The 22,640-nt window shown below is 42.4% G+C and overlaps 1 protein-coding gene across 1 annotated transcript in view; it reads right to left on the minus strand.

Annotated features, from left to right (window-relative positions):
• The window catches only part of tmem33 (transmembrane protein 33), a 42,914-nt gene extending 41,050 nt beyond the window's left edge, over nt 1-1,864 (minus strand). Inside the window, exon 1 of the mRNA XM_043692168.1 lies at nt 1,722-1,864. The gene's annotated coding sequence lies outside the window, so the exon portion shown is untranslated. The remainder of the gene's footprint in view (nt 1-1,721) is intronic.
• Between the last annotated feature and the right edge of the window lie 20,776 nt (nt 1,865-22,640).

A 22,640-nucleotide genomic window follows, 5' to 3' on the forward strand; every position in this document is an offset into this window, starting at 1 on the left:
GGGACTGGGGAAACGGAAGTCTTGGAGGAGGTGGAGGGCGTGGGTGGTGTCCCGAACGTATGTGGGGAGTTTCTGGACTAGGGGGGTAGGACAGTGTCGAGGTAGGTAGAGATGAGTTCAGTGGGGCAGGAGCATGCTGAGACAATGGGTCGGCCAGGGTGGTCAGGCTTGTGGATCTTGGGATCCTCCCCCACTCACTTATTGTACTCTATGCTACTCTCTCCCCACCGCCACCAGCCCCTAGCTTATCTCTACATGCTTCAGGCTCACTGCCTTTATTCCTGATGAAGGGCTTTTGCCCGAAACGTCGATTTTGCTGCTCGTTGGATGCTGCCTGAATTGCTGTGTTCTTCCAGCACCACTGATCCAGAATCTAGTTTCCAGCATCTGCAGTTATTGTTTTTACCTCTATTATTGTGTGGAGGTCCACTCCAAGCCAAATACCATCCTGATTTGGAACTGTACTGCCATTCCTTCACAGTCACAGAGTCATAATCTCGAAACTCCCTTCCTAAAGCATTACTAGTGTACCTCCCCAAAATTACAGCAGCTTGCCACCATCTTCTTGAGGGATTTGCAATAAATACTGAAACCGACATCCCATGAAAAAACAGAACATTTCAATATTAATGAACAATTTTACTTCTGCTATTCTCTTCAAATTATTTTCCATCTCAGTTGAATATGAAAAAGTACATCAGATGTAACAAATTTCACTTCTAAGAAATGAAGTTAACTGATGGATGAAATTTCATAATTCAGAAATAATAGGTCAAATCAAGCAACTTTTCTCACAATGCAAAATGATTTAGCTCATGATGGCATTTGGGTGTGCAATTTTATCCACATCTTTGCATGGGAATTTAGTTTATTTCTGAGGTGTAAAATTTTCCAAAGTGTGTTCTGTTTAAAATTTCACAAGCAATTATATTAATGCCAACTAAGGTAGAGAACTAAGGCATTGTCATAATCACAGCACAAAACTGAGGGCCTCTTAAGAGGCTAACTCTTCATCCATCATACTGTGGTTACAGCATAAAACAGCTATTTTGCCCACCATGGCTGTACTGCTTGTGCAAAAGTAACTCAACTAGTCCCTGTTATTCTCTTTAGGCCCTGGCATTTTTTTCCCCTGTTTCTACGTGTTTGTCTTTTTGAAAGCCAATTAAAATGTGCCTCTACCAGCCAAAACATTCCACATCCTAACTTATTACTTCACTAACTTTTACCTCGTAACATTTAAAATTCTCCTGAAGGTCACCTGAACTGATTTATCAGCCCGAAGCTTTCTGTGTTCCCTCTGCCCATGATCCTGAAGGAAAATCTATATCCCGGCTCCTCTCATCTTCCTCCAGGACAGCCCCAATCTCTCTTTTCCTGAGATGACAGCCACTCTTGGCAGATCACAAAACTCCTCAGGGATCGCGGCCCTCCCTCCGCCACCCTCAGAAATTCGGGCCCCCCCAGCGCCATCACTCTCAGGGATCACGGTCACCCTCCCCATCCCACCCAGCAATCACTTCCAAAGCCTCCCCCACAGGGATCACAAGAATGCCCTTCGCCATCTTCTCCCCCCTCTCCCGATCAGGGATCACGGGCCCTTCCGATGATCCCGGACCGGCCTGTCCCTCTCCCTGTCCCTGCCCCCACTCCGCCACCCGGGCTCTAGAACGTTCCATACAATGACGAGGCGTTACTCCCAGCAACACACCCGCTCCCACCTGTAAGTCTCCCGGCCGCAGACGGTAATTGTCTGATGGGTGAGGACCGAGGGTCCAATGCCAACAAGATGAAGACAATCCGGCGACGGGCACACGGACACGGTCGCTCTCACCGCCCGTAGACCCCGGCTTCCAGTTTACAAGCGGCTTTAGTCCAAATCTCGCGAGCCTCACTAAATCCGCGCATGCGCTCCTGGTGTGCGGGGGGTTGGTGAACTTTGTGGATAGGCGCTCCCGGTGTGAGGGGTGGTGAACCTTGTGCGCAGGCGCTCCTGGTGTGTGAGGGGTGGTAAACCTTGTGCGCAGGCGCTCCTGGTGTGTGAGGGGTGGTAAATCTTGTGCGCAGGCGCTGCCTGGTGTTGTGAGGGTGATGAACCTTGTGCGCAGTCGTAATGGCAATCGCTGCTCTGTCTCTCGGGGAGAGCGCTCCTGGCGAGATGCTGGTGTGTGGGCGTCCTATTCCCAGCGTTGAGCAACGGTGCACTGCTGGGAAAGTTTTCAACAAAAAAGTAAAACACCGGCTAGGTTTGAAAAAATACAACATTTAGATTGGCGTGGAAAGGAATGTGACAGTTGTTTCAGGGGTGGGATTGGGGAGTTGAAATCAAGGGATATGTTACGGCCAAGTAATGAGCGTTAGAATAACACTCAAAACCAAACATTGCTTGAGAAATTCAGCAGGCCTGACAGCATCTGTGAAGAGCGAATGAGTCTTTGTCCTTCTTCAGATCTGATAGGAGCTAGGGGGAAAAAACCCAGCAAGCTAAACTGATGGCAGGTGTTTCTGGAAAGGAGTGAGCAAGAAGCTGTCGAGGGAGCCCAGAGAGAGCGAGAAAGAGTCTACAAAGGGATAGTCGATGGTAAGTTGAGAGTTGATAGTAAATTGTTCGTGTCCAAAAGAAAGCGAATCATATACAGATGCTGTAGGTTGATGTGCAAAATTATTCCTGGCCGCGTTTAGTGATTTTTCCAAGTTCTGTGAAGAAGTGCTGAATAGGCTGGCACTTTTTTCTTTGACGTATACAAGACTGGCTCTAATTTATAGAGATTTATATTAAGAGGGGCATAGATAAAGTGAATAGCCAGGGTAGGGGAATCCAAAACTAGAGTGCATAGGTTTAAGGTGAGAGGAGAGGATTAAAAGGGATCTGAACAAAGAGATTTTGGGAGCAGGTTCATCGTTCCTTGAAAGTGGAGTAACAGGTAGATAAGATAGTGAAGAAGGCAAGCATGCTGTGAGGCATCATACATTGGGGAAACTGAGCAAAGGCTATGACAACAGATGAATGGGCACTGCACAACAATCAACAGACAGGAGTGTTCCCTCCCAGTTGGGGAACACTTCAGCGATCCAGGACATTTGACCTCGGACCTTCGGGTGACCATCCTCCAAGGTGAACTTCTGGACAGGCAGCAGCAAAAAGTGGCCGACCAGAGGCTGATAGCTAAGTTCCATACTCATAGGGAGGGCCTATACTGGGACCTTGGGTCCATGTCACACTACAGGTGACCACCATTGCACTATACACACACAGACACTCCTGCATACACACAGACACACGTATACACAGACACTCACACACACTCCTACAGACACACACACACTCCCACAGACACACACGCACACCCACATTCACACATGCACCCCCTTACAGACTTAGACACTCCACACTCACATACACACGCATATACAGTCTCTCGCGCACTCAACCCCCCCATCACAGACAGACAGACAGACGCACACACACACACAAAAACCCACATGCACACATACACGTTTGTGAGGTGAATTTGTACTTTCAGAGTCACAGTGTACTTTGCTCAAAAACTGCATGAATTCATGTAAGACTCTGTTAACTCACTTTTTAGATTAGAATCAGTCTCAACATTATGGCACAGACAGAGAACACGGGGCTAACACCTTCAACATATCATCTGACTAACACCAATTGTTACAGTTAACCTGAGAATGTAACTTTTAAAAAAAAATTTGTGATTTACATATGAAAGAAGTGAAACTATCATGATATTCGAACAGATGAAAGACTCAACAAACAATCAAGGTATTTTTTCAATGTATAATTTCAGTTACATCACACTGTAAACTTTTGCTATAAATTCTGTGTCTTACAATTGTGTCCTTCACAACCACCTAATGAAGGAGCGGTGCTCCGAAAGCTAGTGCTTCCAATTAAACCTTTTGGACTATAACCTGGTGTTGTGTGATTTTTAATTTTGTGCACCCCAGTCCAACACCTGCATCTCCAAATAGTGAAGAAGGCTAGCAAGTTTTGAGAAGATTTGTAGCTCAGGTTGAGGTTCTGGATGTAGGTTTGCTCGCTGAGCTGGAGGGTTCCTTCCAGCTCAGCAAGCAAACCTACATCCGGTGAAGAAGGTGTTTGGTATGCTTGCCTTTATTGGTGTAGGAGTTGGGAGGTCATGTTGCAGCTGTACAGGGCATTGGTTAGGCAACTATTGGAATACTGTGTACAGTTCTGATCTTTGTGAAGGATGCTGTGAAACATGAAATAATTCAGAAACGATTTACAAGAATGGTGCCAGAGATGGAGGGTTTGAACTATTCAGAGAGGCCGAATAGAATGTGACCGTTTTCCTTGGGCGAGGGGGGGGGATCTGAGGCTGAGGGGTGATCTTACAGAGGTTTGTAAATCATGAGGGGCATAGATAGCGTAAATGGACACTGTCTCTCGCCCAGTGTGGGGGAGTCTAAAACTAAGGGCATAGGTTTATGGTGAGAGGGGAAATATTTAAAAGGGACCTAAGGGGAAACTTTTTCACGCAGAGGGTGGTACATGTATAGAATGAGCTGCTGGAGGAAGTGGTGGAGACAGGTATAATTACAACATTTAAAAGGTATATGAATGGGAAAGATTTAGAGAGATATGGACCAAATGCTGGAATATGGAACTAGATTTATTTAAGATATCTGGTCGACATGGACAAATTGGACTGAAGGGTCTGTTTCAGTGTTGTATATCTCTTATGACCTTACGAGCAACCTTTTCACACAGAGGGTGATGCGTATATGGAATGAACTGCCAGAGGAAGCGATAGAGGCCAGTACAGTTACAACAATTAAAAGATATTTGGACAGGTACATGGATAGGAAAGCTTTAAAGGGATCTGGACCAAATGCAGGCAAATGGGACTAGTTCAGTTTAGGATACCTGCTCAGCATGGACGAGTTGTGCTGAAGGGTCTGTTTCCATGCTGTATGGCAAGCCTGGATGGCAGTTAGCGGTGAGGGTCTCAGCCCAGTGTGGGGGAGAGCGATCCCTGGTGGGGAGTGCAGGCCCAGTGCGGGGGAGTGCGAGCTCTCATGAGGAAAGCCTGCAGTTATAAAAGGACTGTTGTAGTCATAGATTTGTACAGCGTGGAAACAGGCCGTTCGCTCCAACCCGTCCATGCCGACCAGCTATCCTAAATTAATCTAATCCCATATGCCAGCATTTGGCCCAAGTGCCTTTAAATGCCTCCTATTCATATACCCATACAGATGCCCACAATATTGAACTTTTAACTGCATTTCTTTATTTTCCTACTTTATACTAAGAAGAACTGTAATGTAGAACTTTTGACTTATTTCTTTACTTTTCAATTTTGTAGCCAGGTACCTTTGTATGGTGCCGGGAATGGCAACATTATATACTTTTCACTGGACTACTGTAGTTCTGTAGCTGAAAATGTGTTGCTGGAAAAGCGCAGCAGGTCAGGCAGCATCCAAGGAACAGGAGAATCGACGTTTCGGGCATAAGCCTTATGCCCGAAAGGTCGATTCTCCTGTTTCTTGGATGCTGCCTGACCTGCTGCGCTTTTCCAGCAACACATTTTCAGCTCTGATCTCCAGCATCTGCAGTCCTCACTTTCTCCTACTGTAGTTCTGTACTTGAGTTCATGTGAAAATAAACCTAATTCTAATTCTGTGACTCTAAATGGTTTTAAAATCTTGAGGGACAATCTATCTCTTTCTCTAAAATCAGCAGCTTTTAGTGTATGTTGCAGGTGTTGCCTATGGTGTATTGCTGGTCTTATGCAGATAGGAAATATTTGCAAAACGGCTGGGAGAGTGGGAACTACTTCCTGTTACTGTTTGACACTGGAAAGTCAGTGTTTTTTTTTAATACAAAGGATTAGCTTGCTACAAATGACCTCCATTCACAAATAAGCCTGTTGCTAAAGGCCAACATCAGGTGAGGAACTTTCACTTCAGATCCAGCTAAAAATGATTATACTGAAAGGACAGTAGTGGTCAGTTCTGTGCTTTTCCAGTTCCACACTTTTTGACTCCAGTTCTCAATTGCGGTACATGTCCACCTATGTAACTAGATAATATCTTAATATCTGTGAAGAGTTGAGGATGGGCCATTCACAGACATTTGAATTGATTGCCTTTGTGGATAATTTCCAGACAGCAAAGTTATGCATAGATTTGGCTATTTTAGGAGTTGCTGTTTGGGTGAGTTAAAAATACTTTGTCAGGTCGTTTTGAAACTTATACTGTGGCAACACTAAGTAGAATCAACTTTAATATAAAACATAAGAACTTGGAGCGGCAGTAGGTAATTCATCCCCTTGAGCCTGCTCTGCCATTCAGTGCGATCATGACTGATTCTTATCTTGAACTCAACTCCACTCTCCTGCCAGCTCTGCATAACCCTTAAACCTATTGTTAATTGTAAGTCTACCTCTCGTCAAATTTACTTAATACCCTGGCACCCACCATTCCCTGAGGCAGTGAAAGCCTCATGATCCTTTCAGAGAACTAATTGATCTTCATTTCTGTTTTAAATCTGGAGACCCTTACCCTAAAACTATAAGACCGTAAGACATAGGAGCAGAAATTAGGCCATTTAGCCCATTGAGTCTGCTCTGCCATTCAATCATGGTTGATACGTTTCTCAACCCCATTCTCTTGCTTTCTCCCCATAACCCTTGATCCCTTTGATACCCAAGAACCTATCTATCTCAGTCTTAAGTATGACTTGGCTTCCACCGCCTTCTCTAGCAATGAATTCCATAGATTTTTCACTGGCTGAAAATGTTTCTCCTTATCTCTTTTCTGAAAGGTCTTCCCTTTACTATAAGACTGTGCCCACAGGTCCTAGTCTCTCCGACTAATGGAGACATCTTCCCAACATCTACCCTGTCCAGGCCATTCAGTATTCTATAAGTTTCAATTAGATTCCCCACTCATCCTTCTACTCTTCATCGAGTATAGACCCTGAGTTCTCAAACGTTCCTCAGATGTTAAGCTTTTCATTCCTGGGATCATTCCTGTGAACATGCTGCAGGCCAGTACATCCTTCCTGAGATATTGGGCCCAAAACTGCACACAATACTCTAAATGTGATCTGACCAGATGGTTATAGAACCTCAGAAGTACATCCCTGCTTTTATATTCCAGTCGTCTCAAAAATGTCATTATTGCGTTTGCCTTCCAAACTACTGACTCAACCTGCAAGTTTACCTTGAGAGAATCCTGCACTGGAATTCCCAAGTCTCTTTGCATTTCAGACTTCTGAATTTTCTACCCATTTGGAAAATAGTCCATACCTCCTCTTCCTACCAAAGTGCATGACCTCACACTTTCCCATGTTGTACTCCATCTGCCATTTCTTTGCTCTAGCCTGTCTAAACCCTTCTGCACTCTTCCCACCTCCTCAATGCTACCTGTCCCTCTACCTATCTTTGTATCATCTGCAAACTTAGCCAGAATGCCCTCAGTTTCTTCATCTAGATCGTTAATGTGTAAAATGAAAAGTTGTGGTCCCACAACTTGAGGAACTGAGCCTTGAGGAACACCACTTGTCATCGGCTGACATCTTGAGAAGGACCCTTTCTGCAAGACAGCCAAGCTTCTATCCATGCTAGCACCTTGCCTCTGACACAATGGGCCTCATGTGCAGCACCTTGTCAAAGGCCTTGAAGTCCAGGTAGATAACATTCATTGGATCTCCTTGGTCTCACCTGCTCATTATTTCCTCAAAGAATTCTAATAGATTTGTCAGACGTGACCTCCCTTTGATGAAACCCTGCTTAACTTGCCCTGTTTTACCATACACTTGCATGTATTCAGAAATCTCATTCCTCACATTGGATTCCAGAATCTTACCCACAACCGAGGTTAGCTTAATCGGTCTGTAATTTTCCATCTTTTGCCTTACTCTCTTTTTAAACAGGGTGTCACATTAGTGAATTTCTATTCCTCTGGGACCCTCCCTGATTCTAGCAATTTCTGAAAGATCACCCCAATACCTCCACTATCTCTTCAGCTATCTCCCTTAGAACTCTGGGGTGTAGTCCATCCAGTCCAGGTTATTTATCCACCTTCAGACTATTCAGCTTTTCTAGCTTCTTGCTGATGGCCACCATACTCAGTTCTGCCCCCTCTCTCTTGAATCTTTGGGATATTACTTGTGTCTTCCACTGTGAAGACTGAAGCAAAGTAATATTCAGTTCCTCAGCCATTTCCTTGTTCCCCACAATTATCTCTCCAGTGTCATTTTCCAGTGGTCCAATGTCCACTTTTGCCCTTTGTATATCTACAGAAACTCTTACAGTCTTCCTTTATATTACTAGCTAGCTTATCCTTATATTTACTCTTCTCCCTCCTCATGTTTTGTTGTTGCCCTCTGTTGGTCTTTGTAAGCTTCCTAATCCTCTTGTTTCCCACTGCCCTTTGCCGCATTATATGTTTTCTCTTTTGTTTTAATCTTACCCCTGACTAGCCTAGTCATCCATCATTGCCTCATCCTCCCTGTACTCTGCTCCATTTTCCTCGGAATGACGGCTCCTGAATTTCTCCCGGAAACTCCTTGCTGTTCCACTGTCTTTCCTGGTAGGCACCTCTCCCAATTCATTCTACCCAGCTCCTCCCTCATGCCTCTGTAGTTGCCTTTATTCAGCTGTAATACCGTTACCTCTGATTCTATCTTCTCCTTCTCAAATTGCAGAGTAAATTCAATCATATTATGATCACTGCCTGCTTGGGGTTCCTTCACCTTAAGCTTCCTTACCATGTCTCTCTCATTGCAAAACACTAAATCCAGTATTGCCTGTTCTCTAGTGGGCTCCACCACAAGCTGTTCCAAAAAGCCAATTTGAAGACATTCCACAAATTCCTTTCCTTGCAATCCACTACCAACCTGATTTTCCCAGTCCACCTGCATATTGAAATCCCCCATGATCACTGTAACTTTGCCTTTCCTACATATCTTTTCTATTGCCTGGTGTAACTTGTGTCCCAGCTTCTGATTACTATTTGGAGGCCTATACATGATTCCACCTGTGTTTTTTTTTATCTTGTGATTCCTCAATTCTGTCTACACAGATTCTACACCATCTGACCCTATTTTATTTCTTAATGTTGATTTAATTTAATTTCTTACTAATAAGGCAACTCCACCCCCTCTGCCCGCCTGCCCACCTTTACAATAGGATGTATATCCTTGAATATTCAACTCCTGATCCTGATCCCTTTGCAGCTAGGTAACATCATATGTCCTGCTTTTTATTTATGTATCTTGGTTCCTTAAGGCGGGTGGTTAAAAAAAGAACCAGAAATTATATCACCTGCCTTAAGAAACCAAGACACAAAAATATAAAGTGGGACAGAACATCAGTGCTTCACCGGAGGCTCATTGATGATGTTACCTAGTGTGGTGAAAATGTCTGAAAACAATCCTTCCACCTCAGTGAGCAAACTTACAACCAGAGCGCTGGCCAATTGGTGTCTGTGCTGGAGATTTTTATAACCTTTCCTGAATTTTGCCCTCATACCTCCTCCTTTAATTCAGGTTTTCTTATTTCCCCTATAACTGAAGCCCCCACCCATTTAGTTGAAAGCCCTAACTACAGCCCTAGCTATGCGATTCGCTCGGCCTCTGGTCCCTGCACAGTTCAGATTAAGACTGTCCCATTGGAACAGATCCTTTCCTACCCACTACTTCTTCAAATGTCTGATGAATTCAAACCATTTCTCCCACACCAATCTTTGAGCCACATATTTACCTGCTTAATCTTACTGACTCTGTGCTAAATAGCTCATGGCTCAGGTAGTAATCCAGAGATTATTACCTTTTTGGTCCTGCGTTTTAGTTTAACTTCTAGCTTTTTATACTCCCTTAGCAGAACCTCTGCCCTAGTTTTATCTATGTTGTTAGTACCTACATGGATCATGACCACTGGATCTTTACCGTCCCACTCCAAGTTCCTCTGCAGCCCAGATAAGATATCCCGACCTCAGCACCAGGCAAGCAACACATCCTTCATTCAGGACTCTCAATTCTGGTCACAGAGAATAGGTCTATGCCTCTAACTTTACTATGCCCAATTATAATAACATTTCTCTTCTCTTCCCACACTTGAATGGCTCCCTGTGCCACAATGCTGCGGTCCGTCAGCACATCCTCCCTGCAGTCCTCATTCCTGTCCACACAGGGATCAAAACTCTTGAACCTGTTGGATGAGGACAGAGGCTGAGGCTCCTGCATCTCCATCTCCTTGATCCATCTACCTGCCTCACTCACAGCCACACCCTTCTGTCCCTGACCACTGGCTGAATTAGGGTCAATTAGTCTAAGGGGTGTGACTGTCTCCTGAAATACAGCAACCAGGTAACTCTCCCCCTCCCTGATGTGTCGCAATGTTTGAAGCTCAGACTCCAGCTCATCAACTCTGAGCCAGAGTTCTTCCTGCAACCACATTTACTACAGACATGGTCACTAGGAACCACAATGAAGTCCACCAGCTCCCACATCATGCAGAAACAGCACATCACCTGACCCTCCATCCTTATTTTATTTTCTGTGACGTTTCATTCTTGATTGCCCCATAAGAGGAAATAGCCCCTCTACATCTACTTTTCAATCTCATTTAACATCTCATATACCTCCATTCGATCTCCTAAACTATCCAATCTCTTCATAAGACAAGCCCCATATCTCTGGAATTAATTTAGTGAACCTCTTCTGGACTACTTGCAATGTGACTACATTGCTTTTCGAGGAGAAACTCTGTGCAATACTCAAGATGCTCTATTCCGAGCACAATAAATTCCATTAGCCTTCTTTATTCCCTGCTGCACCTGTATCCAAGTCACCTCAAATCCTAGCTGAAATGATTTGGCAGAATGTATGGTACATCCTACCTATTCATTGATCATTGAGTGTTAGACAATTGAGCAAGATCTTTGTGTTGATTGTTGCATTTTTGTGTAGTACCAATGGAAAAAGGATTACCATCCTCAGTATAATTTACACTCAGAAAGCAACTGTGAACAACCTTGCCCAGCACTAATTGTCTAACCACTCTTAAGAATATTCTTCTTCAAAGACAGAAGAAAGCTGAAAACAAATTGTTAGATCGGGCGGAGAATCACCAAAACTGCATGCTGGACAGAGTGTACAAGTTAGAAATGCAAATACAAGTACTTTGATACCAGCAAAGCTTTTGAAAATATGCAACCAGCCAGGAGAGTATAAAGTCATTACTAATCATGATACTTTACTGATAAGGAACAGAAGCCAACTCACATCAACATATGGCACACCAATTATGCTCCAAACAAAGTCAGGAAGAACACTACATATCTCATTAACATGGTTGAATTTTTTGAAGAAGTAACGAAGAGAATTGATGAGGGCAGAATGGTGGATGTGATCAGTAAGGTTCGACACTGTTCCTCAAGGAAGACTGATTAGCAAGGTTGGATCACTCAGAATACAGGAAGAACTAACCAATTGGATACAGAGCTGGCTCGAAGATAGAATTCGGAGGGTGGCGGACGAGGGTTGCTTGTCAGACTGGAGACCGGTGACCAGCAATGTGTCACAAGGATCGGTGCCGAGTCCATTGCTTTTTGTCATTTGTATAATTGATTTGGATGTGAACTTAGAGGGTATGGTTAGTATTGACTGAGGAGTGGCAAATGGAGTTTAATTTAGATAAATGTGAGGTGCTGCATTTTGGAAAGGCAATCAAGGCAGGACTTATGAAGGGTAAGGTCCTAGGGAGTGTTGCTGAACAAAGATATGTTAGAATGCAGCTTCATAGATCCTTGAAAGTGGAGTTGTAGGTAGATAAGATAGTGAAGAAGGCATTTGATATGCTTACCTTTATTGGGCAGTGCATTGAGTATAGGAGTTGGGAGGTCGTGTTGCAGCTGTATAGGACATTGGTTCGGCCTCTATTGGAATACTGTGTGCAATTCTGGTTTCCCTCCAAAGGAATGATGTAGTGAAACTTGAAAGAATTCAGAAAAGATTTACAAGAATTGGGCCAGCGTTGGAGGGTTTAATCTACAGAGAGAGGCTGAATAGGCTGGGGCTATTTTCCCTGGAGTGTCGGAGACTGAGGGGTGACTTTATAGAGGTCTATAAAATCATGAGGGGCATGGATATGGCCAATAGACGAGATCTTTATCAAGGGGGGGGGAAGTCCGAAGCTAGAGGGCGTAGATTTAAGGTGAGAGGGGAGATATTTAAAAGGGGCCTAAGGGGCAACTTTTTCACAAAGAGGGTGATATGTGTATGGAATAAGTTGCCAGAGGAAGTGGTGGAGGCTGGTACAATTGCAACATTTAAAAGCATCTGATTGGATGCGTGAATTGGAAGGGTTGAGGGATATGGGCCAAATGTTGGCAAATGGGACTAGATCCTAGTAAATCTTTTCTGAACCCTCCCTAGATTAATCATTTCCTTTCTACAACAGGATGATCAGAACTGCACACAGTACTGTGACAGAAGAGGGCTCACCAATATCCTGTACAACCTCAACATGATGCCTAAACCCCTATACTCAAAAGTCTGAGCAATAAAGGCAAGCGTGCTAAATGCCTTCTTAATCACCCTGTCTATATGTGACGTTGTCTATCTTATACGTTACAGGCAAGGATGCCCGGAGGCATGGTACATTGGGGAAACCGAGCAAAGGCTACGACAACAGATGAATGGGCACTGCACAACAATCAACAGACATGAGTGTTCCCTCCCAGTTGGGGAACACTTCTGTGGTCCAGGACATTCAACCTCGGACCTTCAGGTGACCATCCTCCAAGGTGGACTTCGGGACAGGCAGCAGCGAAAAGTGGCCGAGCAGAGGCTGATAGCTAAGTTCTGTACCCATAGGGAGGGCCCCAACCGGGACCTTGGGTTCATATCACACTACAGGTGACCACCATTGCACTATACACACACAGGCACGCCTATACACGCGCGCGCGCACACACACACACAGGCACTCCTATATACACTCAGACACACATATGCACAGACACGCACACTCTCACAGACTTAAGACACTCTACACTCACTACACACACATATACACTCTCTCTCACACTCATAACCCCCAACCCAGACAGACACACACACAGACAGACAAAGACCCACATGTACACATATATTTTGTGGGGTGAATTTGTACTTGCAGAGCTACATTGTTCTTTGTTCAAAAACTGCATGAATTCATGTAAAACTCTGTTACCTCACTTTTTAGATTAGAATCAATCTAAACATCATGGCATAGACAGAAAACACAGGGGCCTAACACCTTCAACATATTGTCTAGCTAACACCCATTGTTACAGCTAAGCTGAGAATGCAACTTTTAAAAAAAAGGTTTTGTGATTTACACATGAAAGAAGTGAAACTATCATGGTATTCGAACAGATGAAGGACTCAACAGACAATCAAGGTATTTTTCAGTGTATAATTTCAGTTACATCACACTGTAAACTTTTGCTATAAATTCTGTGCCTTAGATTTGTGCCCTCCACTACCACCTGATGAAGGAGCCCCACTCCGAAAGCTAGTGTGCTTCCAATTAAACCTGTTGGACTATAACCTGGTGTTGTGTGATTTTTAACCTTTTTCACTGTTTACTGTGCCACCAATTTTGGTGACATGTGTAAACGTACTAACCAGGCCTTCTATATTCTCATCTAAATCACTCATGTAAATGGTCCAAGCACCCATACCTGTGGAACACCACTGGTAACAGGCCTCCAGACCAAAAAACAACTCTCCACCACCACTCTGTCTCCTTTGTATGCAATTGGCAAGCTCACCCTCAGATCTAAGTTTACTAATCAGAACCTCGTCAAAGACTTTATGAAAGTCCAAGTAAACAATGTCTACTGGTCTGCCCTCATCAATCTTCTTGGTTACTTCCTTGAAAAACCCAAATCAAGTTTTTAAGACACAATTTCCCCATAGAAAACCATGTTGACTATCCCTAATCATTCCTTGCCTCTCCAATTGCCTATAAATCCTCTCTTTCAGAATCACCTCCAACAACTTACCCACCATTGAAATCAAACACAGAGGTCTATAGTTCCCAGACTTCTCCTTACATCCCTCCTTAAACAAAGGCATAACATTAGCCACTCTCCAGTCATCTGACACCTCACCCATAGTTATAGGTGATACAAATATTTCTACAGAGTGCCCTACTATTTCCTCCCTAACTTCCACAACGTCCCTAGATAAACTAGATCAGCTCCTGGAGATTTATCCATCTTTATATTTTCTAAGGCCTCCTGCACTTACTCTTCTGTAATGTGAACTCTTTTCAAAACATCAATATTTAAAAGACCAATGTAAAAACATCAATGTAATTTTAAAGAAGTTCTGGGATTTATACATCAAAGAACAGAAACAAGCAAATCCCATTATAAAAGATGAAAGTTTTAATGTAAGATTGCTTGCAGTTTCACATTTCCATGACACTGGACTCCTTTAGCTATAAATTCTTTGAGCATGATCTTAACCTCCACAACCACCTGATGAAGGAGCAGCACTCCAAAAGCTAGTGCTTCCAAATAAATCTGTTGGACTTTGACCTGGTGTTGTGTGATTTTTTAACTTTGTCTACCCTAGTCCAACATCAGCACCTTCAAGTCATATTTATTTCCCTGAGTTTTCTAGCCTCCATTTTATTCTCCACAGCAAAAATTGGTGCAAAATATTTATTTAATACCTCTTCATCTCTCCCATCTCCTGAGGTTCAACACAAAGGTGACCTCTTTGGTCTTTAAAAAGTCCCACTCTCTGTCTAGTTGCTTTCTTGCTGTAAATGTAGAATCTCTTTGGATTATCCTTAACCTTATATGACAAGGCTATCTCAGTTTGCTCCTTCTTGTACATCTTCAAACAGAGCCTAAGTTTAAGATCTCTGTTATAGGAATGAAGTAACATTCAAAAAATTATCTCGACTTCAGTTGCAAATTAGGATGACATGGTGGCTCAGTGGTTAGCACTGCTGCCTCACAGTGCCAGGGACCCAGGTTCAATTCGAGCCTCGGGCGACTGTCTGTGTGGAGTTTGCACATTCTCCCCGTGTCTGTGTGGGTTTCCTCTGGGTGCTCCAGTTTCCTCCCACAGTCCAAAAATGTGCTGGCCAGGTGAATTGGCCACATTAAATTGCCCATAGTGTTAGGTGCATTAGTCAGGGGTAAATGTAGGGAAAGAGCCTGGATGGGTCACTCTTTGGAGGGTTGGTGTGGACTTGTTGGGCTGAAGGACCTGTTTCCACTCTGTAGGGTATCTAGTCTAATCTTGGAATAACATGAATATTTGGAACCAACACTTCTATAGAACATTGCAGATTTAATTATGTTATTAATTTTTTGACAATTGAATATAAAATGTTAATCAAGTCCAATGTTGTTAGTGTTCTTTGAATCATCTTAATACATCAAGTTCATATTGAAGAAGGGAGCAGTGATTCTGATCATTATTAATATGCTGTGAAATAAATTTTATATCACATTAGAGTGATGATATTTTTTTCCAAAAGATTCATTGAATTATCTGGATCTGGTACAACATAACCAGACTTTCCCTAATTAAGCACAAATAGATTCCAATTAAAGTTGACCAACTGACTAATGATTTATTAAGTGAGCCACATACGAATGAGTTGCATATATTTGCTGGCAACAATGGTCCAGATCTTGTGATCAATGTCAATGCTGTACACATTGCCTGTACCTGTGAATAATTCTGCACCCGGACTTTTGAAATCTTTCTACCAGAACTTTGATTCTGGCTGCAGGAATGATAGATGAGTGGATCTAATCTCATGGAAGGTTGACAGGTCCAGGAGAAGATGGTGAAAAGAGGGCACGCTCCCTTTTTATATTATGATGCTGTATTCTGGTGGGTTTTTCGAAGTCTGAAGTCTCTGAGTCAGATAGTGAATGGCTGAAGGTGTGTGTGAGTGAATGGACTGGAGGGGAACGAGTGTGTGAGTGAGTCAGTGATTGAGCAGTTGTGTTGGGAAAGTGCTGGTGCAATAAAGGGTCATGTTTGAGGGGTAGACAGATTAAGAGAATATGGTGGGACAAAGTTAGATTGGGTCAGATTGGAGAGAGAATCAGGTTGGGTAGAGTGTGGTGATTGGAGGGGTCTCTCGTGATGCTAAGTTCAGTTATGCTGTCAAATCACTGAGATACACCAGGTATTAACCAATGCAACATGCTCCAGGTATTTTTCAGGTAAGTCCCATGGATCAGGGCTAAGTGTCAGGTACAGAATTCAGGCTCAGAGACATTGCAGAGGATCACAAGTGGAGGAATTAGTCCATCAAAAGTTTAAAATTCCCCCAAGCAATTTCAGTACATGTGTTTGTGCCAGGATGTCCACAAGGTCTGACACACATCTTCCAACTGCAGTTTTAATTGATGCAGATTCTTAAAGATCTGGGCTAGTGAGTTGAATATTTTCCAGATTTGTGGAATTAGCTTTGGAAGGAAGTAAATATGAGCATTTGGAAAGAGATGTGTCATCTACTGACACCTTCCTGTCTCCAAGCACTTATACTAAAGCTGACAAGAGGGCACAGGTTTAAGCTGAGAGGGGTGAGATTTAAAAAGGGCCTAAGCAGTAACTTTTTCATCCAGAGGGTGGTAAGTGTATAGAATAAGCTGCCAGAGAGGGTGGTGGAGGCAGGTACAAATACAGCATTTCAAAGGCATCTGAATGGGTATATGAATAGGAAGAGCTTAGAGGGATTTGGGCCAAATGCAGGCAAATGGAGTTCGATTAATTTAGAATATCTAAATATCGTCAGCATGGATGAGTTAGGCTGAAGGGTCTATTTCTGTGACTCTATTACTCGCAGATTCAAAGTCAAACCGTCTGGTGCAGCAGGAATCCAGTGAAGCCTAATAACCTTTTCCAGGCCACATGAGATTTTACCAATGGCACATGTGACCCTGCTAAGTAAGGAGCCCAAACAGTGATCAGAGCCAGTTTCCTCACCAAACTCCTGCTAACCCCAATCCTCCATCTGCCTTCCTTGATTCCATGGTCTACTCTTGATAGAGTTTGCGTATTTTCTGCTATTAAAACTTACAATGAATACGTTGTACTCTCCACTACTATGATTAGCACTTTCTTTCCTCTCTTCAGTTCTCAACAAAATCAAGTCAGACTCAAAATGTTAACTTTGATTCTCTGTCCAGAGATGCTGCCAGACCCGTTCAACTTTCCCAGCAGTTTCTGTTTTTTATTCACCAACTACAGTATGTTGCTTTTATTCAAACTTGTCATATGTTTATTTGATATTACTCTGGCCACTGTTTAATGAAAGCATTAACCATTGTTTCAGTACATTAATATCAGTGCTAAAATGCCTATTGAGCACCTTAAATGCTGATCCAATCCATTGTTTCTTTGACCTTATTTAAAAGGTTTGTCTTACTGTATTATAAGTAAGCATCACAAAAAGCACTGCTGCCTCACAGAGCCAAGGAACCGGGTTCAATTCCAGCCTCGGGTGACTGTCTATGTGGAGTTTGCACATCCTCTCTGTGTCTGCGTGGGTTTCCTCCAAGTGCTCTTGTTTCCTCCCACAGTCCAATGATGTGCAGTTTAAGTGAATTGGCCATGCTAAATTGCTCATAGTGTTCAGGGATGTGTAGCTTAGGTGCATTAGTCAGGGGAAATGTAAAGTAATAGGGTAGGGGAATGGGTCTGGGTGGGATACTCTTTGGAGGTTTGGTGTGGACCTGTTGGGTCAAATGGCCTGTCCCCACACAATGGGAATCGATAACTCTATGAAAGATGACAATCTTAATTTAAAGAGAGTAGGCGACACAAAATAGGTTATTTCAAAAGAACAGGGATAGGGAGCTGAATGTTCTGCTCGTGATTGGATCAAACTGACAGTCTCCAATCTGCGGCCTTCTGTTTAATTTTGTTAATTATAAGCACACTTCACACTCCCTGTAAACATTGTCTGGTTCAGTGCATATGGTCTAACCCAAAAACTGTACAGTCAGAAAGGGACCTTCATCATGTGTGTTCAGTGTCGATGAGTAGGACTGAAGGATCTGTTTACTGGTCTGTACGACTCTATAAATATTATCTTCGTTGCAATGGTATGAGATTTGTTTGTTCCAGAATCAGAATTATAATTGGTTTAATGTATTACTATCGTCACAAGTACCAAGATACAGGATTGTTTTCATACTGTACAGGCAAATCATACCTTACATAAGTACATCAGGGTAATAGAACAGAATGCAGAATATCATGTTACAGCTACAGAGAAGATGCAGAGAAAGATCAAGTTTAATATGTGAGAGTTCCATTCAAAAGTCTGATAACAACAGGGAAGAAGCTTTAATCTGTTGTTACTTGTTTTCAAGTTTTTATATATTCTGCCCAATTGAAGAAGGTGCAAATACTCCCACCAGCTGGTCTGTGTGGATCTGAGAGCATGGATGGGGATTCCATCCAATTGCTTTCCATGGGTTCACTGTCAAGAAAGCCAATCTTGACGTCTGCAGCAGTGACAGTGGGTATAAGTGCACCCGAGGCCGTCAGGGGAGATGACATCATTTCACTGACCTTCTGTTCAAAATGAGCACAGAATGCATTGAGTTCATCAGAGAGGGATACATTGTTGCCAACAATTTTTCTTGACATTATTTTGTAGCCAGTTACATCATGTAAGCCTTGCCAAGTGTGTTCTAGGTTAATCTGGGATTCTAGCTTAGTCTGGTATTGTCTTTTGGCATCCCTAATGGTTTTACAGAGGTTGTACGTAGATTTCCTGTATAGGTCAGGGTCACCCTACTTGAATGCCTCAGACCTGGAACTATAGCGAGTGGTTCATCCATGGTTTCTGGTTGGGGACCACTTGATTTAACTTGTTTGGCGTGCAGTCCTCTACACACTTGTTGATGATGTCTGTGATGGTGTTGACATACTCATTTATATTGGCTACTGAATTCTTGAATATGGATCAGTCCACTGACTCCAAGCACTTACGTAGGAGTTCATCCATTATCTCAGACCAGTATCGTACGACTTTAGGCACGGGATCCTCAAGCTTCACTTTCTGCTTGTCAGCCAGTGAAGGAGCACAGCATCATGATCTGATTTTCCAAGATATGGGTGGGGAGGGTGGGGGGGTGAGGAATGAAACAGTAGGTGTCTTTGATGGTTATATAGCAATGGGCAAGGGACAGGAGATGTGTTGATGGTATCTTGGTAGCGCACAATTAAGGTTGGCCTGATTGAAGTCACTGGGTACAATGAACAAGGCCTTAGGGAGTTCCATCTCAAGGCCAGTTGCAGTGGTGTATATTTCATCAATTGCACTCTTCACTTCAGCATTGGGTGGGATGTAGATTGCTGTTAGACTAGCAGAAGTGAACTCCTGAGTCAGGTATTAGTAGTCGGCACTTTACCGTAGGATATTCCTGGTCTGGGGAGCAGTAACTTACCAGGGTTGTTACAACTGATCACCAAGAGGTTTGATTAGAAATCAGGCCCCACCACCCTTTACCTTGCTTGAACATGCAATGCAGTCCATCCAGTGAATTGAAAGCAAACAATATTTAGAAAGAAGGTACTTGTATTTATTTTGTGGCTTACAAGTATTCAGAACATTCTAACTTTCCTCTCAGCTAAGTATTTTTGAAGTCTCATCAGTGTTTTAATTTCGGTAGACGTGGCAGCCAATATGCACACTCCAAGTTTCCACAAATATCAGTGCGAAAAATGATCAACAACTAATTTATTAGTGCTAGTTGAGACAACATGATTTTCCAGGAGTTGGAAATGCTTTGGTCTGAGACTTAATAAAGTAATTAAACAATAATCGGCCAACTTTATTTCAATGCATTTCAGATTTGTCTCAAATATCAAATACAAGACACTGGTAATGCCATGTTTGAGTACAACATTTGGGGTACTGGAATGCTGTCAATTTGCTGTCGGAAGGATATTGTTAAACTGGAAAGGGTTCAAAAAAGATTTACAAGAATGTTACTGACACTGAAGGGTTTAAGTTATAAGGAGAGGCTAGATAGTTGGGACCTTTTTCCATAGAGCGTAGGAGGCTGAGGAATGGCCATGTAGAGGTTTATGAAATCATGAGGGGGATGGATAGGGTGAATACTCAAGTTCTTTTCCTGGGTCCAAAACTAGAGGACATAGGTTTATGGTCAGAGAGAAAAGATTTAAAAGGGACCTGAGGGGTATCTTTTTCACGCAGAGGGTGGTGCATGTATGGAACGAGCTGCCAGACGGAGTGGTAGAGGTGAGTACAATAAAACATTTAAAAGGCTTTAGGACAGGTGTATGGATAAGAAGAATTTAGAGGGGTATGTGCCAAATTTAGGCCATTAGTACTTTTCAGTTTAGGAAATCTGTTTGGCATGGACGAGTCGAGCTGAAGGGTCAGTTTCTGTGCTGAATGAGTCTATGATTCTAAATACACATAATTAGGAGTACTTTCTAATCCACAATGTTAGCATTAGTATATAAAATTGAATTATTTGTTAACATGAAATCAAAACAGAAATTGCTGTAAAATCTGAACTGGTCATTTGTGGAGAGAGAAACAGGATTAATCTTTCAGGTCAACTGCAAAAATTTAGTAGGTTTTAACAAGTGCAAAGGTAGAGAACAGCAGTGGTCATTGCAGCTTTCAAGTTTTCAAATGCCTTCTGACACTCTTCTGTCCATTGAAGGTTTCTGCATATCTTCAACAGGTCAGTCAGTGGAGCAACCATATTGCTAAACTTTGATATAAATTTTCAGTAAAAACCACTCAGTCCCAGGAATCGTGGTGCTTGCCTCTTTGTTGATGGTATAGGAAATTCTCCAATAACCTTTGTTTTCACATGTCCAATAACATGGCCCAGGAATGTGACTTGGGCTTTTGCAAACTCATGCTTACCCATGTTTATCACCAAACCCACCTTTTGAAGTTGTCTACATACACCACACAATTGGGTCATTTTGAAATGACTTTATTGGTTAGTCTTTGAAATGTAGCTGGTGCATTCTTCATACCAAATGGAATATTTTAAACTGGTGCAGTCCATTTGGTGTCACAAAAGCTGACATTTTATTTGCTTTTTCAAATAAAGGTATCTGCCAATATCCCCTGAGTAAGTCTAAATTAGAAATATAAGTTGTGTAACCCAAACATGAAATAGGATATGAATCAGATTTTGAAACTGCATTTACTTTGTGATAGACCACATATAATTGTTGGGTACAATCTGATTTTGGTACCATTGCTATGGATGACCTCTATTCACTACAGCTCACTTCAATTGTATTGTCTTTGAACATGCTTTCAATCTGTTTTTGAACTTGTGCCAATTTTAAAGGGTTGAGTCATGAAGGATGTTGCTTAATTGGAACATTTCCTATTTCTACATTATGTGAATTTAGAGTCGAATAGTGTGGTGCTGGAAAAGCACAGCCAGTCAGGCAGCATCCGAGGAGCAGGAGAATTGATGTTTTGAGCATAAGCCCTTCATCATGAATTGCTCTCCTGCTCTTTGGATGCTGCCTGACTGGCTGTGCTTTTCCATCACCCCACTCTTCGACTCTGATCTCCAGCATCTGCAGTCGTCACTTTCTCCATCATGCGAATTTCGTTGATTCATTAGGTGCACCTCTAATTGCAAGTGCAAATGGAATTCCTTTATCCCAGTCTTCTGGATAATCTTAACTATAAGCCCTCAACATGGTCTTTAAAGTTTGATGTCAACATTCTAATGCTCCCTGTAATTCTGGATGGTATGCAATGGATTTGAATTGTTTCATTCCTAAGCTATCCATATTCAGTTTATTTGTCATGGACCAGACCAAACCACCTCAAAAACATATTAAGAAGATATCGTAGACCCCAACTTTTCTTATTTTTAAAGGTAAGTGTAAGGCATTGTGTTCCAATTGCAATTCAATTAGTCAAACTACCAGGCTTGAAGCAAAACATACTTTATTCTTACACTATAGTTAAAATATAAACAAAAGAACTATGAAGTGGAATAAGTTAACTCTATTGGAAAGCTTAACAGGGTAATAGATTTTTAAACTACTAAACAGCAACTGTTTCAATATAGTAACATTCCATAAACACACTCTTGGCAAAGGCAAATTCAGTAAAATAGATTGTCTCATATTCAATTCTCCAGTCCAGGAGGAAAGATTATCAAGAGAAGACTCTGAGAGAGAAAGAAAGAGAACTCAACATGTGCAGTACCGGGGGAGGTGTATAGCAGAGAGAAATGTAAACCAGCTTCCAAACCCCACCAGCTACTGAAAGTTAAACTAAAATCTTGAATCTGTGGGAGCTTGACCCCAGTTCATGCTGCTTCTGTTGTTCCAACTCTTAAAAAAAAACCAAAACCTCACAAGCTGTTTACTTTATTGGCTTGGCACCTCTGTCCCAAGCTTGCTTCATTAAAAAAGGGGGACAAAATATACCTTTTGAAGCCATAGTATCATCACAAGAGGGACAGCTGAAGAAGAGTTTGGAATGTCTGAAATAGGTTAGACGTCATGAGGATTTCAATGACTTCAGATTTCCAGCATCTCCCATCCAAAGCATTTTTTATTCACTTGCTAAGATTTTGTCAAAAGT

This window comes from Chiloscyllium plagiosum, chromosome 1 (genome assembly GCF_004010195.1).
Source record: "Chiloscyllium plagiosum isolate BGI_BamShark_2017 chromosome 1, ASM401019v2, whole genome shotgun sequence".
Lineage (NCBI taxonomy): Eukaryota > Metazoa > Chordata > Chondrichthyes > Orectolobiformes > Hemiscylliidae > Chiloscyllium > Chiloscyllium plagiosum.